This window comes from Panthera tigris, chromosome A2 (genome assembly GCF_018350195.1).
Source record: "Panthera tigris isolate Pti1 chromosome A2, P.tigris_Pti1_mat1.1, whole genome shotgun sequence".
In the NCBI taxonomy this organism is placed as follows: Eukaryota; Metazoa; Chordata; class Mammalia; order Carnivora; family Felidae; genus Panthera; species Panthera tigris.
In genome coordinates this window covers 139,513,631-139,536,142 of record NC_056661.1, presented here as the reverse complement: position 1 = coordinate 139,536,142, position 22,512 = coordinate 139,513,631, and the positions used below count along the sequence as shown (strand labels likewise).

Here is a 22,512-nt window from a genome sequence, read left to right as displayed (position 1 = left end):
TATAATTACCATACAAATAAGGCAATTTTTCACATTTTTTTCACAGGTGCTGTAGTATCAAAAATATTAAAATCAGGGACGCCTGTGTGGCTCAGTCGGTTAGGCATCCAACTTGGGCTCAGGTCGTGATCTCATGGTTTGTGAGTTCAAGCCCCGTGTTGGGTTCTGTGCTGACATCTCAGAGCCTGGAGCCTGCTTCAGGTTCTGTGTCTCCCTCTCTTTCTCTCTGTCCCTCCTCTGCTCTCTCTCTTTATCCCTCTCTGTCTCAAAAATAAATAAACATTAAAAAGTTTTTTTTAATATTAAAATCAAATTGAGTTTTGAGGTTTGTTAACATGTTCCTATGCAGCGTGGAATGTTTGGGTAATTTCCCATCCTGGACCATTCAGTTCCAGTGTAAGCAGATACTTTCAAGGGGACTTTGGGTGACATATAGTAGTGAACCGACTCACAGGCTATGGAGCATCTTACAAAGTCAGAAATGGTAGGAGAAGTAGATGAATATGAGATTCTCACTAAGGCTGTATTTGGCAAATATTTTATTGAGCATATACCATTCTCCAGGCCACTAATGACTTACCAGGTCCTTCTCCTTAAGGAATTTATTTTTATGTTGTTGACGTAAATATTAAGTAAGTGAGAAAATAAATTGTAGTAAACTTTGTGAAGAAAATAACCATGACAATAGTTGGTAACAACTATGTCACATATGAATCCCCGTAAGTGATGGATCAGTCTGGGGACTTAATTGCAGTGCTTCCTAAATTAGGATTTAGGGAATAAGGAGGAGTTTCCCTTCCTGTTTCAAAACAAAATTGTGTCTTTAACCACTTAACAAGATTGAACAGTTTATTTTTCACTAAATTTAATTTTAAAAAATGCATCTCTAAGAGAGGGACTTGGTACACAATTCAAGTACAATAGATTATTTGAGTTCTTTGTTGAGATAATTATAGCCCAGCAATTGAAAAACACAAGGAAATGCTAACCCATTCCTATACCCATTTATTCCTTCACTGGGACCACACTATTTGGATCATCACAGCTGCACAGAATGGTGTGATATTTGGGAGGCTAAATCATCACTCTTCATTTTTCTTTTTAATATCCTTTAGGTGAATTTGTTTGTCTGTTTGTTTGTTTGAGTGAGAGAGAAAGTGTGAACAGGGGAGGGGCAGTGGGATCGAGGGTGAGAGAATCCCAAGCAGGCTCTACGCTCCACACCAAGCCCAATGGGGGCTCAATCTCACGACCTGAGCCAAAATCAAGAGTCAGATGCTTAACCAACTGAGCCACCCAGTTGCCCCAGGTGACTTTTTAAATCATCTAGTCAAGATGGGATTGTGACTGGGCATACACTAAGATTAGATTCTTTGGGGAAGAATTGACAAGTTTAAAATATTTAATCTCCCCATGCAGGAATACGGTATGTTTCAATTGATTCAAAATATTTCTTTTAAACTTGTATAAAGCACTATAGTTTTTTTTTTTAAGTCTTGATTATTTCTTAAATATCCCTTAGTATTTTGTAATTTTTATTTCTTTGTGAATAGATTTGTTTTTCCTCATTGTATTTGAAAGGGTTATTTCTGGCACATAGAAAGCTAACCCTCTTGTATTTTTATTTTAGCTGCCTTTCAGAATACTTATATTTGTCCTGATAATTTTAGGCTAATTTTCTTGCATTCTTTATTTTTTGTACACAGTGCTAGCATGCTGAGTGATTGAAAACCTTATGAAAAATAATAGATGAGCTTGTTAGGGAAGAAAAAAGAGTGAGATTCCAGTATGAAACATTTAGAACAAATAATTAGTATGTAAACACTAACTTTAAGAATGATTCCCATACAGCAGTGGTTCTCAGGCTTGGCTCCCACTGGAATTACTTGCAGAGCTTTAGAAAATACCCATGGCTGTGCCCTTCCCCCAGATACTCTGATGTAATTCCTGAACATGGGGAAAGAAAGACTGTGCAGGTGATTTTAACAGGTCACCATATTTATGGAACCATATTTATGGATGATCTAAAATAAGAAATTCATTGTCAAACAAAGATCTATTTCTTTCCTTCCCAATTCTTAACTTTGTGCTCTTACATATTGAACTCTTGATTTTAAGGAAATATCTTTTTTAAAAACACGTACTCATATTCTTAGTCTCGAAGTCATTGATTCCCTTATTCAACAAGTACTTTCTGAGCAGTGTTATGTTCTTCCAGACATGCTGTTCAAGATATAGGACTAGATAAAACATATTATCCTCTAACATGTAGGTTATCTGTTATCTGTAGGGTTAACATGTAGGATTTTTATCTGTTTGAGTATTGGCTTGAATTGGATGTTGGGTTTGTGAGAGAGGAGACCAGGATGGAACCTAAGCAGCTGGAAGGATATAGAGTTACCATTAACTAAGATGGAAAAGGTTCCAGAAGGGGCAGGTTTAAAAAGGAGGAATAGGAGCTCAGTTTGGATCATGTAAAACTTGAAATACCTATTAAAGTCCAAGAGGAAAAGTTAAGTAGGCAGGTAAGTATGCGTCCATGTATGTGGGGGAGGGGGGTGGGGGGGGAGGGAAGACTGAGCTGCAGAAATAAATTAGTGATATTTAAAGCCATGAGGCTAGATGAGCTCACCAAATGAATACCAGTAGATATAAAAATAAATACATTCAAGGGATGAGTCCTGGGGTTAACCGAAGCTTCAAGGTAGAATGCAAGCCAAGGGAAGAAAAATATTTGCAGCAGGAGGGAGTGACTGACCAACTGTATCAAATTCTGCTGCTAGGTCAAGTAAGATAAGAACTAAAAATTGACCATTGGACTTAGCAACCTTTAGGTTTGTTTTCTATTCCAAAATCATCTCAGGAACCATCTAGGCTTCCTTTCTGTGATTTCCCATCTCTCTTCCCCTCTGCCTTGCTTCTCAGTATGAGGAAGAGAGACAGTGTTCTTATGTTTGGGAGATTGTAGGAGGCATACATAGCTCCCTAAATCTGGGAATGTGACTTCCTTTTCCTATACTTTTTCTCTCTGAAAAATCCCTCTCAGCTCATTTTGTTAGACTTATATTATGAATTAGAGACGTGGATTTATAAAAACCAGTTCTTTGAAAGTTTATACTAGCAACTGCTTGAGAATAAAACCATGTCATAAATAGACATTTAAGTAGAAATTTACAATTCTACCAATTCCTTAGAAAATCACCCAACACAGGATGAGCAAGTGGGTGAGGTGGAGGGCAGGACCCAAGCATGATGAACACTGCAGGTGAGGACTTCTGGAACCGTTTGGAATTTCGCTGCAATTCAACACCATCTCACCTCCAGCGTCTCCTCAGAGTCCACTCCCCATGATAGCTCCCCCCATGGCCTGAGAGCTGAAAGGGCTAAGACTTTTTTTTTTTTTTGTTAGGGCTAAGACATTTTGAAATGAGTCAGTCTCTTACCTCTCTGGATCTTCCCTGTGTCAGCTGGAATATTAAAATGAGGTCTGGAATTAGACAAGCTGTTTCCCATTTAAGAATCTATAACACTATCATTTTACGTTCTATAGCTTGAACGTTCCTTACGTTTAAGGTTTCGGATTCTGCTAAGATACTTCTGTGTGTGATGTTGGCCAGTCCTTCACCTTCTATCTGACTTAGATTTTAAAACAGGCTAATAAGTTAACCCTTAAATAAGATTTGCACTGGTTTATTTCACCATCCTACACTACCGTTACCGAGCAACCCAAATGCAATGTGTTTCCTTTGAATAGTACTGCATTCATTTATTCACTAGGCATGGATTTATCAGCTATGTGCCAGGTACAGTGATCATATCCAACAAGGCAGTTCTTACTCTCAATTGATGGAGGAGATGAAGAGATGGCCAAAAGAAGGTGATATTTAGTTTTCAGGAGGGGAGAAAGAAAATGCCACAGAGAAAATAAAGGCTGGAGCTGAGGATGAGAAGGATTTTTGTTTGTTTGTTTGTTTGTTTGTTTGTTTGTTTGTTTTTTGGGTAATCTAAAAAAAGACAGGCATCCCAGGCAGAGAAAATGCACAAAACTCTGAAGGAAAATGGCATAGTGGGAGGAAGGATGAACACTTCCCTTAGTTGGTCATAGAATGCACTGAGGAGCCAGCAGTAAATGAGCTGGACATTTTTGGCAGGAGTCAGACCATGGAGAACACTAGGTAAATTATGTTGTGTTTTTTTTTAATTAAAAAAACTTTTTAAAAGTTTATTTATTTTGAGACACAGAGAGGAGACAGAGAGAGCCCCAAGCAGGCTCCGTGCTGTCAGATCTCATGAACTGTGAGATCACGAATGGAGCTGAAATCCAGATCCAGCTGCTTAACCAGCTGAGCCACCCTGGCTCCCCAGTAATTTATGGTTTTATTTTATTTCTTCCTCTAGGGCAGTGGAGTTAACAAAGGACTTACTCCCTGCCTTTAACTGGGGTGTGTGGTATTATTCACCAGAATCTCCAAGGCTGTGTGTATAGACTGAACGTTTGAACATGGCCTCCTTTGGATACTGTAATACAGCCCACCTTTCATCTCACGTATCCTCCCTTCTGAAAAGCCATGCCTTCAAATGCTGTGGAATGAGTTTGTCCAAGTGTCCCAAGTCTGAGAACCATTGCGAGAGGCAAGAAGCAGCCACGGGAGCATTTTAGGCAGCAAAAAGTCACGATCTGATTCAATGATTTCTCTTCCCTCTTCTCGTTTTGCAGATATTTTACCATTAAAACTGAGATGTAGATTTTGTTCCAAATTTAGTAGGAGGTGTGCTGTTCACGAATGGGTGTGGAGGAACAGCAGTGCCCTGTCCCCTTAAGTAGCACGTTATCCTCATAATGTGATATAAACACTTCAACTGAAGGACTTCTCAGAAACCTATGTTTTGGGTAGTGAAGTTCACAAATTCCTTAGAATGAGAAAAATGAAAATAAGAGGAAGATAGAAATAACGAAAATACAGCCTTGGGACTCAAGTTGGGCAGAATCCTCCTCCCCTGGCTTGCAGCTCACATGTCTGGAGAATAACTTTTTATAACCACACAGTTGGATGATCAAGTCCTGCCTCTGCTCTCACTATCACAAGCAGGGGTGGTCAAACGGTAAAGTGAGGCTGTTATGTGGTAAATTACTTATTGATGCCATTCTGGTTGTGAATTCAAAGAGTCAGGAAGTTCATAGCTGCTCAGAGCTCTCCTGAAGCTTTCTACCATCTAGGGAGAGTCATTTCCTTGGAGCAGTGTTTAAGTACATTGTGGAACACGGATGCTCTGAGACAGAAGTAACACCTCCTCCTCCACCAAGAGCTGAAGGAAGCCTGTGGGGGACAAACACCACCCGTCTATCGATTGAGTTACTGGTAAATAAAGGCCATCTCTAAACGGAGATCCCTTCTACCAAAACAAGCGGAAGCTGAGCCTGCATTGAAAGACAGCACCATCTAGTGGGAGGAGAGTCACACAGGAATGGAGGCCTATTGCTACGCTTTCCAATTCTGTATTTTGAACGCTTTCCTAAGACTTAGAGGTGGATTGTGAATACAGCAGTCTCTTTTCATAACCGGCTTAACCAGGTAGTCTCCAACGGAGCCTCAACACTGTGTTTTGCAGTGGTTTGCCGCCTAATAATTATAATGATGTCCCATGTTTACTGAAATCTTGGTATAGCAAAGCATTATGCTAAGTCCTTTCTCCAGGATTTCTGTGTACAGTTGTGCAGGTTGCACCTTGCAGAGGGCTGCTTGTATGAAGGCAGCAAGGGACTGAAAATGTCTTCATCTCCACTCATTGATCTGAGTGCCCTGGCAAAAGGTTGTGGAGAGGTCTGGAGAGAGGGTTAAAATTTTCCAAATTGCACAAAGGTGCTGTATAATGCAATCCTGGTTAATGTATGTGCATTAATTCACATTTAATCCTCACATCATTCCTGCAAAGTAGGTGTTATGTTATCATGGTCCTTTCTCAAGGAGGAAGTAAGCCTTAGGAAGGGTGAAATAGATTGCCCAAGTTTGCACAACAAGTAAGGGGCAGAGCTAGGATTTTAACCCAGACAGACTTGCCCCTAGGCTGGAAGACCTCACAAAAGTGCGTGTGTGTGTGTGTGTGTGTGTGTGTGTGTGTGTGTGTGTCGCGCGCGCATGCGTGTATGCGCAGGTCCTTACAGGTCGGATCGCTGTCCCTATCCCCATCCTGGAGCAAGAAATGTAGAGCAGTGTCTTCTCACTACAGACTAGCTCCTGAACAGAGGCAAGCTCAGAGCTGCCCAGTGCCTGGCAAGTTTTCCTGAATGATTGCTGTGCTCCATGATTCAAGCAACTGAACGAGCAGCTAAACAAAAAACGCATCGAGCGCTGTGTTAAGAGAACCCAGGGTTGCCACGCAGCTCAAGACTTCACCTGCTACCTTAGCTTAACTTGTGTGCTCTCTGAAAGGGCTACGCGCATTCTTCCCTCTGTGTCTTAGTCACCCTGTCGCCTATTTCAAGTGCCCTTTGTTGCATTCCCATCTTTGCGTGTATAAGTTTTGCCCCTTTAAAACTCGGCTTTAATCTTCCTTCTCTGCCTCTATGAAGCTTTATTTAAGCCTGTCAGAGTCCATCTCATTTTCTTCCTTATTTTCCAGTTATATATATTTTTTGTTTGCCTTGTACTATAATTCTATATGTACGTTTCTTACATCAGGTTTTTATCTGTAACCTCTGAGGACACAGGGTGTAACACGTAGGATTTGCTCATAGCAAGTGTGCGACAAATGGGAATTGAATTAAAAGCCCCGGGGGCCTAGAGAACATCAAATCTTCAGCTTCACCATACTGTTCTCACTTAAACTAAATGTCTAAATAGGCATTTCCTGACACATGGAACGACAAGCTGGGAGTCTTAAGGCAAATCCACAATGCATTCTACAACGTAATAGATTGTTTTTCCTCAAGACCTAGTGAATAATTAAATTAGTGTGATTTGCCATAATTAACTCAGCTCCCAGGAGCTGAACAAGTTATAACTTTGCAAATCCCTTGGTAGAGGCAGGTGACAAACTAGTTCAGAGTTAATTTTTAACTTTCACTTTGGCTATGATTATCTATTAGGCCCTCAGGCTAAAGTTAAACAAAAAGTAAGTAGAAGCAAAGAAGTAGAAAAGCCATTTGGAATATTTCTGAGAATATTTATAGAGAATTTATTTTGCATGAAAGTGCATTGGCAATAACAAAACACTTCAGATTATATAGCTATTATAATCTCTGCAGTGAGTCTATAGCAATGTAGAAATTTAACAATACCCTTTTAAAAAATAAAGATACTTCTTTAATTCTAACTAACAAGATTTTTTTATCTAAGATTTTTTTCCCAATTAAGCTTTGAAATTATTAAGGAAAACATGTTACAATGGAACCAATGTATTCAAATATAATTGGCAAAATAAATATGACCCACATTTTTGTATATTGGATGACACTATTAATACTGTTTCTTGTTTCTTACCTTTGCATGTAAAATATCTTGTATGTAAATTGTGTTATCACAGATTTGTATTTAAAAAAATTTTTTTTTAACGTTTATTTATTTTTGAGACAGAGAGAGACAGAGCATGAACAGAGGAGGGGCAGAGAGAGAGGGAGACACAGAATCTGAAACAGGCTCCAGGCTCTGAGCTATCAGCACAGAGCCCGATGCGGGGCTCGAACCCACGGACCGTGAGATCATGACCTGAGCCGAAGTCGGACACTTAACTGACCAAGCCACCCAGGCGCCCCACAGATTTGTATTAAGAAAAACAAAACTGGATAGGAAATAGGAGAAATAAGACTTCATAAAGTTTACTGATGGCAATGGCCCAGTTGCCTGAATATCTACAAGAGGGAGGTTGGACCATAGGATGGAAAGAAAATTCTAACGATGCACACACAGGCTTCACTGAGAAAGGGAAGGGTGAGGCATTGAATGAAACTTCTGTAGTTCATAGCAAACTCTCTTGAGCTCCAATATTAAAAGGGCTTATACCAAAGATGGCCAAGGTCCCTATGAGGCAGATAAATATAAAGACTGGTGATAATTATGTCAGGAAAACTAAAACCTCAAATTAACTGAACTTACATGCAGGAATGAATGACTGAATGAATGAATGAGAACTAAAAATATAGAGATAACTTTTTGTTGTTGTTTAATGTTTATTTTTGAGAGAGAGACAGAGTGTGAGCGGGGGAGGAGCAGAGAGAGAGGGAGACACAGAATCCAAAACAGGCTCCAGGCTCTGAGCTGTCAGCACAGAGCCCGATGCGATGCGGGGCTCAAACTCACAAGTTGTGAGATCATGACCTGAGCCGAAGTCGGACACTGAACAGACTGAGCCACCCAGGCGCCTTACCAAAGAAAATCTTAATAAAAGCTTGATGTGTTTAACTGTATTGTTCAAGAAGTTCCATGTGTTTATTAACATTGAGTTAATTTCTATGAGCATCAGATTTGGGGGTTTTCAAAAGCTGGGAAGAAGAACATTATTGCAGAAAGAATTATAGGTGACTTACAATGATAAATAGAATATGATAAAATTGCATGAATTAAAATGGATCTGAATAAAAAAGTGGAGCTAAAATAAAAGTGTATATCATTGTGATGGGTCTGCCTGTATTAAATGAACAAAATATTGGGCCTTAAGTTTTCTACAAGCTGTTAAGGGAAACCAGGTCATTTCTGGAATTATTTGATGTAAAACATAGTGCTTGGTTCTAGAAGGGTGACAGTGCTTCTCAGTATCAAAATAATAGTGAAACACATCTCCGGAAATAACATAGAACACAAATGTTCATGCTTTTATCAAAATATAAAATTATCTCAAAATGCTAGATAAATGGGGAAAATCCAACGATGGAATTTAATAAGGATATATTAAAGCCATACATTGAAGTTCAAAATATTAGTCACAGAGGTCTGAACATGACTATTTTATCAATGTTTTCCTAGCAGGAAACTAACAGGAACTGTTAAAAAATTGGTAACCAAGAAAATTACATAATATCACAAATATAAAGTCAACCAGTGAATAAAAAAAAAATAAGCCTTTCTAAATATATGAAGACCACATAAAAAAATAAAGCTTACTGTATAGGAAAAGATATTTTTAAAAACTACAAAAATCAGAGCAAATATATGTGTTGTATCATTACATGTAAATGAGCCTAACTTGTTGGTTAAGGAAAAGGATCAATTTCACACATTCATTCTTACCTTTATCTCCATCCACATTTTTCTCCCATTTGTGTCATGAAAGAGCCCAAGGGAGGTGGGAGTTAATGGAGTAGGATGCGAATCCAATAAAGTCTTCAAGACTGAAATATAAAAATATAAAAATAAAATAAAATAAAATAAAATAGTACTGTGAAGGATGATGAAACTGAAAACACTTAAACATGGTACAAACTGCCCGTTACTGGATAAGACATGACTCCATTCTTCAAGAAAAAATATTATCTGCTACAAGATCTTTTGAACAAAATACAGCAGGTTAAGGAATTAACTGCCTAGCTTTAAGAATGAATTGCTAGTGGGGCGCCTGGGTGGCTCAGTCGGTTAAGCGTCCAACTTTAGCTCAGGTCATGATCTCACAGTTTGTGGGTTTCAGCCCTGCATCAGGCTCTGTGCTGACAGCTCAGAGCCTGGAGCCTCCTTCCGATTCTGTCTCTCTCTCTCTCTCTGCCCCTCCCCCGCTCACTGTCTGTCTCTCTCTCAAAAATAAGTAAACATTAAAAAAATTTTTTTTAAAAAGAATGAACTTCTAGAGTAAATAAAGATCACTAAAAAAACAAAAATTAAATAGTGCAGCCTCAGGCCATTTAGGTTCAAAGATGAAAATATCCATGTGAAGAACAGAGAATAGCTTATGCATAACCTCCTGAACACATCTTCAGAGCGCTGTTGAATGTTTTCCTTCAGTGATCTTTAAGTCTGAAATATTGAAGCTAAAACCAGAATATTGATGGTAAAAAAGAAAGAGAACATTTTATGATTTTCAAATCCAAGCTTCTTCCATCACTTATAATTTCTGATGACTCCCTCAGTGCTTTCACAATCTATCAATTGATTCATGTGTACTTGTTAGGTATGCCTACTTTTTATGACTAGCTCTGTAGAAAGTGCTGTGGGAAAGTACAAGAAGTAAAAATCATGTTTTCTGCTCTCAAAATTAGCAAAAAGGAAGCAGAAACAAAACTATTTCTAAATTTAGTGGTGTACTGGTAAGAGTAAGTTTTAGTTTGCTAATTTTTATGAAGTATAATTGACAAAATTGGATGTATTTAAAGAGTACAATGTGATGATTTGGTATATTTACATATTGTGAAATGATTACTGCAGTCAAGTTAATTAATACAGCTATTGCCCATCACCTCACATTGTTACCTTTATTTATTTTTGGTGAGAAGGCCCTATACAAAGGGCAAATAAACACATGGAAAGATGTTCAACATCAATAAGCCATTGGGGAAATGGAAATTATAGGCACCATGAGACATCACCATACACCAGTCAGAATAACTAAAATTAGAAACAAAAAATAGTGACAACACTAAATGCTGGCAAGGATGTGGAACACTGGATCATTCCTGCATTGCTGGTACAAACGTAAAATGATACAGCCACTCTGGAAAACAGTTTGATAGTTTCTTAAAAACTTACACGTGAAATTACAATAGACCCAGCAATTGCACTCCTGGGTGGTTATACCAGAGAAATGAAAACTTATGTTAACTCAAAAATCTGACCATAACTGTTCACAGCAGCTTTGTAATAGCCCCAAAGTGAAAACAACAGGTGAGTGGTTAAACAAAGTGGACATTCATACCATGGAACATTACTCAGCAATAAAAAGGAATGAACTGTTGATACATCTAACAGTCTGGTTGCAACTCCAGAGAATTATCCTGAGTGAAAACAGTGAATCCCAAATGGTTACATACTGTATGATTTAATTTATAGAACATTCTTGAGATGGAGAACAGGCTGGTATTCCCAGGGATGAAGGGGAGTGAATGAGAGGGAAGTGGAGTAGCTATAAAATGGCAACATGAGGGGTGCCTGGGTGGCTCAGCTGGTTAAAAGCCCCACTCTTGATCTCAGCTCAGGTCATGATCTCACAGTTTATGAGTTTGAGTCCCGAGTTGGGGTCTATGCTGACAGTGTGGAGCCTGCTTGGAACTCTCTGTCCCTTTCTCTTTGCCCCTACCCCACTTGTGTTCTGTCTCTCTCTCTCTCTCTCTCTCTCTCTCAAAATAAATACACTTAAAAAAAATGGCGACATGAGAGATCCTTATGGTAAGGAAATATTCAGTACCCTGACTACATAAACGTCAATATCCTGACCAAAATCAAAAACAACTTAATTCTAAATAACAGTCAAAACTGCCAAAGCTTTCTGTGTGCAGGTGTGATAAACTACTCCCAGTCTCATCTGACTCCCACTAAGCACAGCACATATTCATCTGCTGTGTAGTTGGAGGCTTTTGACTATTCTTGTTTTAATAGGATTTTTTAAATGTTTATTTATTTTGAGAAAGAGAGTGTGCACTGGGGAAGACAGAGGCGGGGGCATGGGGTGGGGGGGGGGGCGGTGACAGAGAATCCCCAGCAGGCTCTACAACCTCAGCACAGAGCTCCACATGGGGCCTGATCTCATGAACTGTGAGATTATGACTTGAGCCAAAATCAGGAATTGAATGCTTAACTGACTAAGCCTCAGGCGTCCCATTAATAGGACATTTTAAAGATTTTTATTTACTACTTAAAAATATAAATCAAAGCAAATACCATTTCAACTTGTATTGAACTGAGTGCCCTGGAATGCAGTCTTGAACAGCCAGGGGTTCGTGAACGACCTGTCAGGAAATGACGACCTAATTCAACCATTGTGAGCTTCACAGATGGAGATATTGGCCAAGATCCAGAGAAGCTGAAGCACCTGCCTGAACTTCCCATAAAGCTGGGAAATGGCAAAGAATATTCTTGCCTAGAGTCCTTTTCAGTTCATAATGATTTGGAAGAAAAGACCACAGGGGAGAGATATACCCATGAGAAAAAGGAATATACAAATGCTAGTGTGTATGGGAAATGGGGAGGGCTAAAAATGTAAAGATATTTAAACCCAGTTGACTCTTCCAAATTAAGAATAGGGAGGGAGAAATTACTCGGTATCTCCCTTGCATTGTGTCTCTTGCAGAACTAATATCTGCTCAGACCTTAATCTGTCAAGGTGGGTGGGATCAAGCCTTGGAGTAGAGGTGAGCATGTGTACCTCCTGGAGTTAAGTGAGGACATAGGAGGTCAGTTTCTTACTATATTCAGCTTCCCTTGCTCATGCCTAGAATCTCCCAGAAATAAAGGCCAGTCCAGAAGGCATTACATGATCGCTGACTAGTGCAGTATGCCAACGGTAGCCCCTATAGCTCTCTTGGAAGGCACCGTCTGAGATTTGTGAGCGTGGTGAGGTGGTCTGAAGAAAAGCACTACTGCCCACGACAATGGCAATAGTTACCAGTTTCCTGTATTGTTGACAAGGATTTAATCCTATCTCCTCAGAATGCAGTTTTTCTTAGACAAAAACATAATAACAGCAATCATTGTTTGCTTCTAATTTCGAATTGTCCAAGTTACCCACAGTAAGACATTTCCATCACACTCCTATTCTCTTCTGCATCCTCTTTCTTGTAATTAAACAGAGAAATCAATTATATTTAATGTGCTTGCCTATCAGTTTTTTCGAGAGTCTCCCCACCATGTCCTCTCCAACCATCACAGCTACACTGTGCTTTTAGGTTATGGATGTGAATTCCATTTAGCTTCCCTTTTCCACCTTGTTCACTGGCCCTGAGTTACTGTGGGTGTGCTGGTTCCATTTCTTGTTCATCTGGATTTTTAGTAATACACTTGATCTTAGCCAAAAGGCCGAGAAGCGATGGATTTTTAGTAATAGTATCCACCTTTCTTCAACCTGTTCCCTTAACCTGCTACCTTCGTTCCCCTAGGCGCTAACAGCGACATATTGACTATCCTCCTTCCTTTCTTCCTTCCTTCCTTCCTTCCTTCCTTCCTTCCTTCCTTCCTTCCTTCCTTCCTTCCTTCCCTTTACTGCCCCTTAAGTCAATCTCATACATTCTCCAACTATTAAAAATGCATACAATAGCACTCTAATGTCATATAAAGCCATATAATCAAGACTTTCTTATCCTGCTATTTACCGTTTTCAGTAATGACTTTTTAAGTGGCTGATTGGCTCTTTGGGGTCCTAACCATTCCTGGACTAGATTTTTTTTTTCTTGCTGTCTGTATCTGAGGTATTTTAGACCAAATTCCTTTATGTTGTACTGCTTATTATGTTTCTTACGAAGTAAAATTTCCAGAAAATCTTTAAGAAAAAAATTTCTGCATTCCCTCAATGGTATAAGGTTGCCAGGACTGCCATTTACATCTGTCTCTTTATCACCACCTGCTGGAGAACTCACTGCATGGCTTATGAAGTCATCTTAACTGGCCTTCTATGGAAAACAAAGAGGCAGTTTGGGATATTTTCTAATACCTCTGACATTACAGAATTACATTGTACTGGAGAGAGGCAAGTTGCTTGAATGAATGAGAAGATCCCTGAGACTATTTTTCACTACATTTTATATTACATATTATAAATTGCATAATATTATATATTGCAAATAATGGAGTTCTTGGGAATTAAAGCTAAGTGGACCATGAAGTTTTGATTAAAAGTGTCCGCCATTATTTACTCAGCTTTTCAAACCATATGGATTCACATGCAGGACCCTAACAGAATATTTAAAGCAAGTTTTGAAATTTGTAAACTAAAAGACATTTCTAAAAATTCCACTATGATATCTTTATAATAACTTCTATAGTCTTAATCAGAATTTTTGGAGGCCCCTCCCAATTCTGTGTCATTACTTTAGTTGTTCATGTCCATTTCCCTCCTGTCAGTCCCTTCTGTAAGCATCTCTTTACATTTATTCTTTCATTACGCTCTTTTATTTATTTTTAAAGTTTATTTATTTTGAGAGAGAGAGAGAGAGCATGCACACATGTGAGCAGGTGAGGGGCAGAGAGTGGGAGAGAGAGAGTCCCAAGTAGACTACACACTTTCAGTGCAGAGCCTGATGCACGGCTTGATCTCACAAATTGTGAAATCATGACCTGAGCCAAAATCAAGAGTCAGAAGCTTAACGAATTGAGCCACCCAGGTGCCCCTATTTTTAGTTTTTTGAAGAATCTCCATACTATTCTCCAGAGTGGCTGCACCAGTTTGCATTCCCACCGGCAGTGCAAGAGGGTTCACTTACTCTGCATCCTTGCCAACCCCTGTTGTTTCTTGTGTTGTTAATTTTAGCCATCCTGAGAGGTGTGACGTAGCATCTCATCATGGTTTTGATTTGTATTTCCCTGATGATGAGTGATGTTGAGCATCCTTTCATATGTCTGTTAGCCAAATGGATGTCTTCTTTGGAAATGTATCTATTCACCCCTTCTGCCCATTTCTTAACTGGGTTATTTGTTTTTTGGACATTGAGTTTGATAAATCTTTATAGATTTTGGACATTAACCCTTTATCAGATATGTCATTTGCAAATATCTTATCTTTTTCCATAGGCTGCCTTTTTGTTTCATTGATTGTTTCCTTTGCTGAGCAGAAGCTTTTTATCTTGATGAGGTCCCTATAGTTTATTTTTGCTTTTGTTTCCCTTGCCTCCAGCGATGTGTCTAGTAAGAAGTTGCTCTGGCTGAGGTCAAAGACGTTGCTGCCTGTGTTCTGCTCTAGGATTTTGATGGTTTCCTGTCTCACATTTAGGTCTTTCATCCATTTTGAATTTACTTTAGAGTATGGTGAAAGAAGGTGGTCCAGTTTCATTCTTCTGCATGCTGTTGTCTAGTTTTCCCAACACCATTTGTTGAAGAGACTTTTTCTTTTGGACGTTCTTTCCTGCTTTGTTGAAGATTAGTTGACCATATAGGTGCATGTCCATTTCTGGGTTTTCTATTCTGTTCCATTGATCCATGTGTCTGTTCTTGTGCCAGTGCCATACTGTCTTGATGACTACAGCTTTGTAACATAGCTTGAAATCTGGAATCATGATGCCTCCAGTTTTGTTTTCTTTTTCAAGGTTGCTTTGGCTATTTGGGGTCTTTTGTGGTTCCATACAAATTTTAGGATTCTTTGCTCTAGCTCTGAAAAATGCTGATGGTATTTGGGTAGGGATTGCATTAAATGTGTACATTGCTTTAGGTAGTAGAGACATTTTAACAATGCTTGTTCTTCCAATCCTTGAGCATGGAATGATTTTCCATTTCTTTGTGTCCTCTTCAGTTTCTTTCATTAAGTGCTCTATAGTTTTCAGAGTACAGATACTTGGCCTCTTTAGTTAGGTTTATTTCTAGGTATCTAGGAATAAATTGTATTTGCAATTGCAAATGGGATCAATTCCTTGATTTTTTTTTTTTCTGCTGTTTCTTTGTTGGTGTATAAAAATGCAACCAATTTCTACACATTGATTTTACATCCTGCAACTTTGCTGAATTCATGTATCAGTTCTGGCTTTGTGTGTGTGTGTGTGTGTGTGTGTGTGTGTGTGTGTGTGTGAAGTCTTTCAGGTTTCCAACATAGAATATTATGCCATCTGCAAATAGAGAAAATTTTACTTCTTCCTGGCCAATTTGTATGCCCTTTATTTCTTTTTGTTGTCTGATTGCTGAGGCTAAGATTCCAGTACTATGTTAAATAGTAATGGTGACAGTGGACTTCCTTGTCTTGTTCCTGACTGTAGGGAAAAGTCCCTCAGTTTTTCCCCATTTGGGATGATACTAGCTGTGGGTCTTTCATATATGGCCTTTATGATGTTGAGGTATGTTCCATCTATCCCTATTTTGTTGAGAGTTTTTATAAAAAATAGATGCTATATTTTGTCAAATGCTTTTATGCATCTATTGACAGGATCATATGGTTCTTGTCCTTTTTAAAAATTTTTCATTTAATTTATTTCTTTAATTTACATCCAAGTTAGTTAGCATATAGTGCAACAATAATTTCAGGAGTAGATTCCTTAATGCCCCTTACCCATTTAGGCCACAACCCCTCCAGTAACCCTCTGTTTGTTCTCCATATTCAAGAGTCTCTTTTGTTTTATCCCCATCCCTGTTTTTATATTATTTTTGCTTCTCTTCCCTTATATTCATCTGTTTTGTATCTTAAAGTCCTCATATGAGTGAAGTCATATGATATTTGTCTTTCTCTGACTGACTCATTTTGCTTAGCATAATACCCTCTAGTTCCATCCACGTAGCTGCAAATGGCAAGATTTATTTTTTATTGCTGAGTAATACTCCATTGTGTATGTGTGTGTGTGTGTGTGTATACACACACACACACACACATATCTATATCTGTAGATATAGATATAGATATAGATATAGATATAGATATAGATATAGATAGATATAGATACCACATCTTCTTTATCCATTTATCCATCAATGGACATTTGGGCTGTTTCCATAATTTGGCTATTGTTGATAGTGCTGCTATAAACATTGGTGTGCATGTGCCCCTTTGAAACAGCATACCTGTATCCCTTGGATAAATACCTAGTAATGTAATTGCTGGGACATAGGGTAGTTGTATTTTTAAATTTTTGAGGAAACTTCATACTTTTTTCCAGAGTGGCTGTACCAGTTTGCATTTCCACCAGCAGTACAAAAGAGATCCTCTTTCTTTGCATCCTCACCGACATCTGTTGTTGCTTGAGTTGTTAATGTTAGCCATTCTGAAAGGTGTGAGGTGGTATCTCATTGTGGTTTTGACTTGTATTTCCCAGATGATGAGTTATGTTGAGCAGCTTTTAATGTGTCGGTTGGCCATCTGGATGTCTTCTTTGGAGAAGTGTCTATTCATGTCTTTTGCCCACTTCCTCACTGGATTATTTGGGTTTTGTTGGGTGTTGAGTTTGATAAGTCCTTTATAGATTTTGGATACTAACCCTTTATCTGATATGTCATTTGCAAATATCTTCTCCCATTCTGTCGGTTGCCTTTTAGTTTTGCTGATTGTTTCCTTCGCTGTGCAGAAGCTTTTTATTTTGATGAGGTCCCAGTAGTTCATTTTTGCTTTTGTTTCCCTTACTTCTGGAGACGTGTTGAGTAAGAAGTTGCTGCGGCCAAGGTCAAAGAAGTTTTTGCCTGCTTTCTCGTTAAGGATTTTCTTTCTTCCTGTCTTACATTTAGGTCTTTCATCCATTTTGAATTTATTTTTGTATATGGTGTAAGAAAGTGGTCCAGGTTCATACATCTGCATGTCGCTATCCAGTTTTCCTAGCTGAAGAGACTGTCTTCATTCCATTGAATAGTCTTTCCTGTTTTGTCAAAGATTAGTTGGCCGTACATTTGTGGGTCCATTTCTGGGTTCTCTATTCTGTTCCATTGATCTGAGTGTCTGTTTTTGTGCCAGTACCATACTGTCTTGATGATTACAGCTTTGTAATACAGCTTGAAGTCTGGGTTCTTACCCTTTCTCTTATTAATGTGGTATATCACGTGGATTGATTTGTAATACTGAGCCAGCCCTGCAGCCCAGGAATAAGTCCTACTTGATCATGATGAATAATTCTTTCAGTGTACTGTTGAATTCAATTTGTCAGGATCTTGTTGAGAATTTTTGCATCCATATTCATCAGGGATATTGGCCTGCAATTCTCCTTTTTAGTGGGGTCTTTGTCTGGTTTTGAAATCAAGGTAATGCTGGCATTATTGAATGAATTTGGAAGTTTTCCTTCCATTTCTATTTTTAGAACACTTTGAGAAGAATAGGTAGTAACTCTTCTATAAATGCCTGATAGAATTCACCTGGCCCACGACTCTTGTTGAGTAGCCTTTTACAAGTGCAAGTCAGACTGGGGCACCTGACTGGCTCTGTCAGTGGAGCATGCAACTCTTGATCTTGAGGTTGCTTGTTTGAGCTCTGTATTTGATGTATAAATTACTTAAAAGTAAAAATCTTTAAAAATGCAAGTCAGACCACACCACCCATATTTAAGCCATTCACATTGCATGATCCTTTCACAAGGGTCCCTGCCACCCTCGTATTCACCCTTCCACCCCAGCCACACACCCATCACAGCATTCTTCTGCTCATACTTTCACCCTTACTATTTTCTCTGCTGGACTCTTTAGCTAGTTTTTGTATGACTGGATCCTCCCTTCATGTCTCAGAATAAATGTCACTGTCACAGAAAAAGTTTCATGCACTCTTAAGTAGATCCCCATCTCTCATAGCACACTGTTCATTTCCTTTGGAAAAATCATCGCATTTGGTGGTTTAATTTATTGACTTATCTACTGTGTGTCCAGCCACCAGAACAAAGCTCCTTGATGATTGAAACCTGTCTTCCTGGTTCACTGACAGATCCTTATTAACTATTGTAGTTTATGACATAAAATAAGCCACAGTATACATTTATTTAATGAATGATTATTTTAGTTGTTCTGTTATTTATCCAGTTTTCAAAAATGATCATATTCTTTATCTCACATTTCCAAAGTCTCAACTCTACTTTAACTATTGTTTTTGCCCTCTTTTATCTTGTTTATTTCACTTGATTTGTGATTTTACATTAATGAGACTAATTAAAAATACAGTATCTACATTTATGATATCTTTTCACCAGTTTCAACTTTTTTATTATACTTAATTTTATTTTATTTCTTAATTCTGTTAAGGCATTCATTTAAAAATAATTGTTGTTTTAGTACCATCTTATTAATGTATTATTATTACCATTTATGTTAATAAATCCTTATTTATTTTAATCTCATAAAATAGTTTCCATCTGCTTAAAAAAATTCCTGACTTTCAGCACTTCTTTCTTGTTTGCTTTTAAATGGAGAGCAGCAGCATTTGGTACACAGAAGTGGTGCCAGAGATGCTCCCTATTGGCAGGGATGAGGTGGCTAGAAATCTTTATTATTCAATTCTTCCATAGGTTCTATTTTTCAAAAAGGATACCTGTTTTTAAACCTCAATATTAAACTTATTCCAAATCTGGGTGGCAGTATTGGATATCCCCATTTTCACACAGTAAGTAATTCATACATGGAAGCTGATTGCCACTAAGATAAAACTTGGTAATGGCTTCTATCTAAGTTATAGCTTGATTTAGAATGAGGTTCTAAAAACCACCATATAGAAAACAAGACACTTTTTAGAAATATCCATAGCATAGATAGAAAAGACTGGAAAAAATCCAAATTCTTCTGAATATGCCTGATATGAACAGAAGCACAAGAGATGGATCATATCCAAACTATTAGAATTTTAATATGTTGATCTGTTCTAAGAATTAATTTGGAAAAAAAATAATTTTCTTTCTTGCCAAGTTTGGAATAGGAAAGAATACTCCCTGAGGGGAGATTATTTTCACCTGTGCTCCCACGTTATGAAAACTAAGAGTAAAACAGGCAAGGTAGTACTCATCCCCTCTAGATTATTAGGAATGAGTCCCTTGTGCCCTGACAATTGAAATGCTTTCTTCCTTTTCATCTGTTTGATGAATCTCAAATTGAATTTCAATCTGTTTGATTTCATGTTTCCTTCAAGGAACTGGATGGGGAACATAGCTCCAGAGCTCTAGATTCTAGGAAACATTTTCACTACCTAACTTTGGTAAGATCTAGCTACTCACAGAAGAGCCCGTGTCATTAAGAAGCAGTGTAGGAGGTCCTAACTCTTCCAGTTACATATGATGTCCTTGCTACTCACGTTAAGATATTCCCAAATCCCTTTCTGATATCACAGATGCCAAGGTTGATTTCTCTTTGTAGCTAATTCTACTGTCAGCAGCCATAGGACATCACTGCCAAGCCCCCTCCATACGTAGACTTGCACCTCTGCAAAGGGATTGGTTTAGAAAACCTACATGTTTTCCCACCACATAGAAATGGTTAGCTATGCAGTACCTTAGACAGGATCAGCTAGGTCTGTCTAGCTGTTGTGTCCTCAGCAAATACACTATGGCAGAATCCTGAACTCCCAAAGCTACAACAAATGAAAACACATGCATCTTTTATAATCACATAATTCTACATTCTAGAACATACCCCCACAATGACGAAAATTCTTCGAATCTGGAGGGATGGGCAATAAAGTTTGTGACCTCATAAATGGAAATTCATCTAGGTTCCAGTGATTATTTCAGCATTAACTGTTTTGAAAAATAAGGTCATTTCTTCCCAATCTTAATATGGTTTCTTGAATCTAATTTAGTGTGCCCAAATATACACGTCACCTTTGTAGGAGTAAATGGATGTCATCAGATGGTTTGTCCCAATTCAGTAGTTTCTTTATATTTTCATATGTGTATACATCCATGCACATGCCTGTGTGAATCTATAAAATGCCATTAATACATGCACAGGTGTTAATGTATATATTTCCAATGTCCTGAATTTTAATTGTGAATGATTTAAATACTAGAAACCATAAATTATGATGAAAGTTATGGTAATGCCTAATTCTTGGGCAATCTGAACTGGGAAGATTATACCCCCATGGCTCATGTTTCTAGGGACAGCTATCCTAATAGAAGAGAGGAACAAATGATCAAATCAATTTATTACTCAGTGTTAGTTTATAGGGTTGCTGTAACAAATAACACAAACTGAGTGATTTAAACAGTATTAAAAGTATTAGCTCATCTGTCTGGAGGCTACCAGTGTGAGATCAAAATGTCAGCAGAGTTGGTTTCTTCTAAGGGCTAAGAGAATCTGATCCATGCCTTTCCCCTAACTTCTAGTGATTTTTCTAGCAGTATTTGTTGTTCCTTGGCTTGTAGAAGTGTCATCCCTATTGCCCTCATCATTGCATGACGTACTGTCTGTGTACATTTCTCTGTGTCTAAATATTTCCTTTTAATAAGGACATCAGTTGTCTTAGACAAGGGCCCACTCTAATGACCTCATATTAACTAATTACATTTACAATGATCCTATTTTTATATAAGGTCACATTTTGAGATAGTGGGAATTATGACTTCAACATATGAATTTGGGGGGTTATAGTTCAACCCATAACACTCAGTTATAGGTTTTGTATCTCTTCAACTAATTATTGTGAAATTATTCCCCAAAGTGATTACACCAACTCACTCCCACCAGCGGTGTCTGAGTATTCTTGTTGTTCCACTTGGCATTGACAACACTTGGTATTGTCAGTCTTTAATTTTTATCCATAAGATGGCAGTAAAATTATGGTTATTTTTCATTTTCTTGATTATTAGAGAGGTTGAATCTTTTTCATGTTTATTGATTGTTCCTGTTTCCATTTTTTGTCAATTGCCTATTCTTTTCCTTTGCCTTTTTTTCTATTGTATCCATTAAAAATATATTTATTGCTTATTATGTGCCAGGTACTATTTTAGGCATTTCATATACGGTAGGAAAAAATTTCCATCCACATATGGTTTATATTCTAGAAAGGGTGATGCACAGAAACAATATAAGTAAGATAATTAGATAGCATATTAGAAGGTGATAAAGACTATGAAGAAAACAAAACAGAGAAGAGAACAAGGAGCTCATGGTAATTTGCAATTTTAAATCTCATGGCCAGGGCAGGCCACACTGAAAAGGTAATATTTGAGCAAACACTTGAAAGAGGTGCAAGCCGGACCTATGTGCCATCTGGTAGAAGGGTTTTCCAAGAAAAGGCTTAGAAGAACAGCTACCTAAGCAGGGAAAGGCGAATAGGAGGTTAGGCCTGAGAAGTGAGAGGCTGTGGGGGGCTATCTTGGTCAGGGAGTTATAAGCAGATGAAAGGACTTTGGCTTTTACATCTTGAGTGAAAACCTATGGGAGAATTTTGAGCACAGTATGTTCGAGAAGGATTATTGTAGCTACTGGGTTGAGAATAATAACATGAAATAAAAAATCAGTAACAATCACGTGTATGTGGTGCTATGTTTCATGCACTGGGCCAGGCGCCTTACATATTTAAAGTCATTTAATCTATTCCAGAGTGCAAGGCAAGAATGGAAGGAAGCAGAGAGACCTGTTCTGGTTAATAGTAATCTTCTTACTGATTTATAGAAGTTCCTTCTTATTCCAGGTGCCACTTATCTTTTGGTGATTTTATGTGGTTGGAAATACCTTTTTCCATTCTGTGGGTTGTTTTACTATTTGTTACACGTTTTGCTACTCAGAATGAATATATATATATATATATATATATATATATATATATATATATATATATATATACATTTCTTTGTACACGTGTTTATTCAATTTGTTGTGCTTTTCTCCCATTGGCTTTTTAGCAGATGCTTTAACTCCAGTCACTTACAATTTTTGGTTAGTTATTTCATCTTCCCTGCTACCACTGCACTTGGAAAAAACCTCTTTTAGAACAACTACCAAATTATTAATGCATATCTTTATCATTGTTCAGTAAACACAAGGATGTGAGAGTCTGTCTTACAAG

General features: G+C 38.0%; 1 protein-coding gene across 4 annotated transcripts in view; it reads right to left on the bottom strand.

Moving 5' to 3' along the window:
• The window catches only part of ASB15 (ankyrin repeat and SOCS box containing 15), a 58,728-nt gene that overhangs the window by 35,780 nt on the left and 436 nt on the right, over positions 1-22,512 (bottom strand). For 3 of the 4 annotated variants that reach the window (XM_042971039.1, XM_042971055.1, XM_042971064.1), the window contains exons 2-4: positions 19,992-20,070; positions 9,225-9,325; positions 3,444-3,467 (exon numbers count right to left, since the gene is read on the bottom strand). The gene's annotated coding sequence lies outside the window, so the exon portion shown is untranslated. The remainder of the gene's footprint in view (positions 1-3,443; positions 3,468-9,224; positions 9,326-19,991; positions 20,071-22,512) is intronic. The other variant, XM_042971045.1, reaches the window with a different exon arrangement.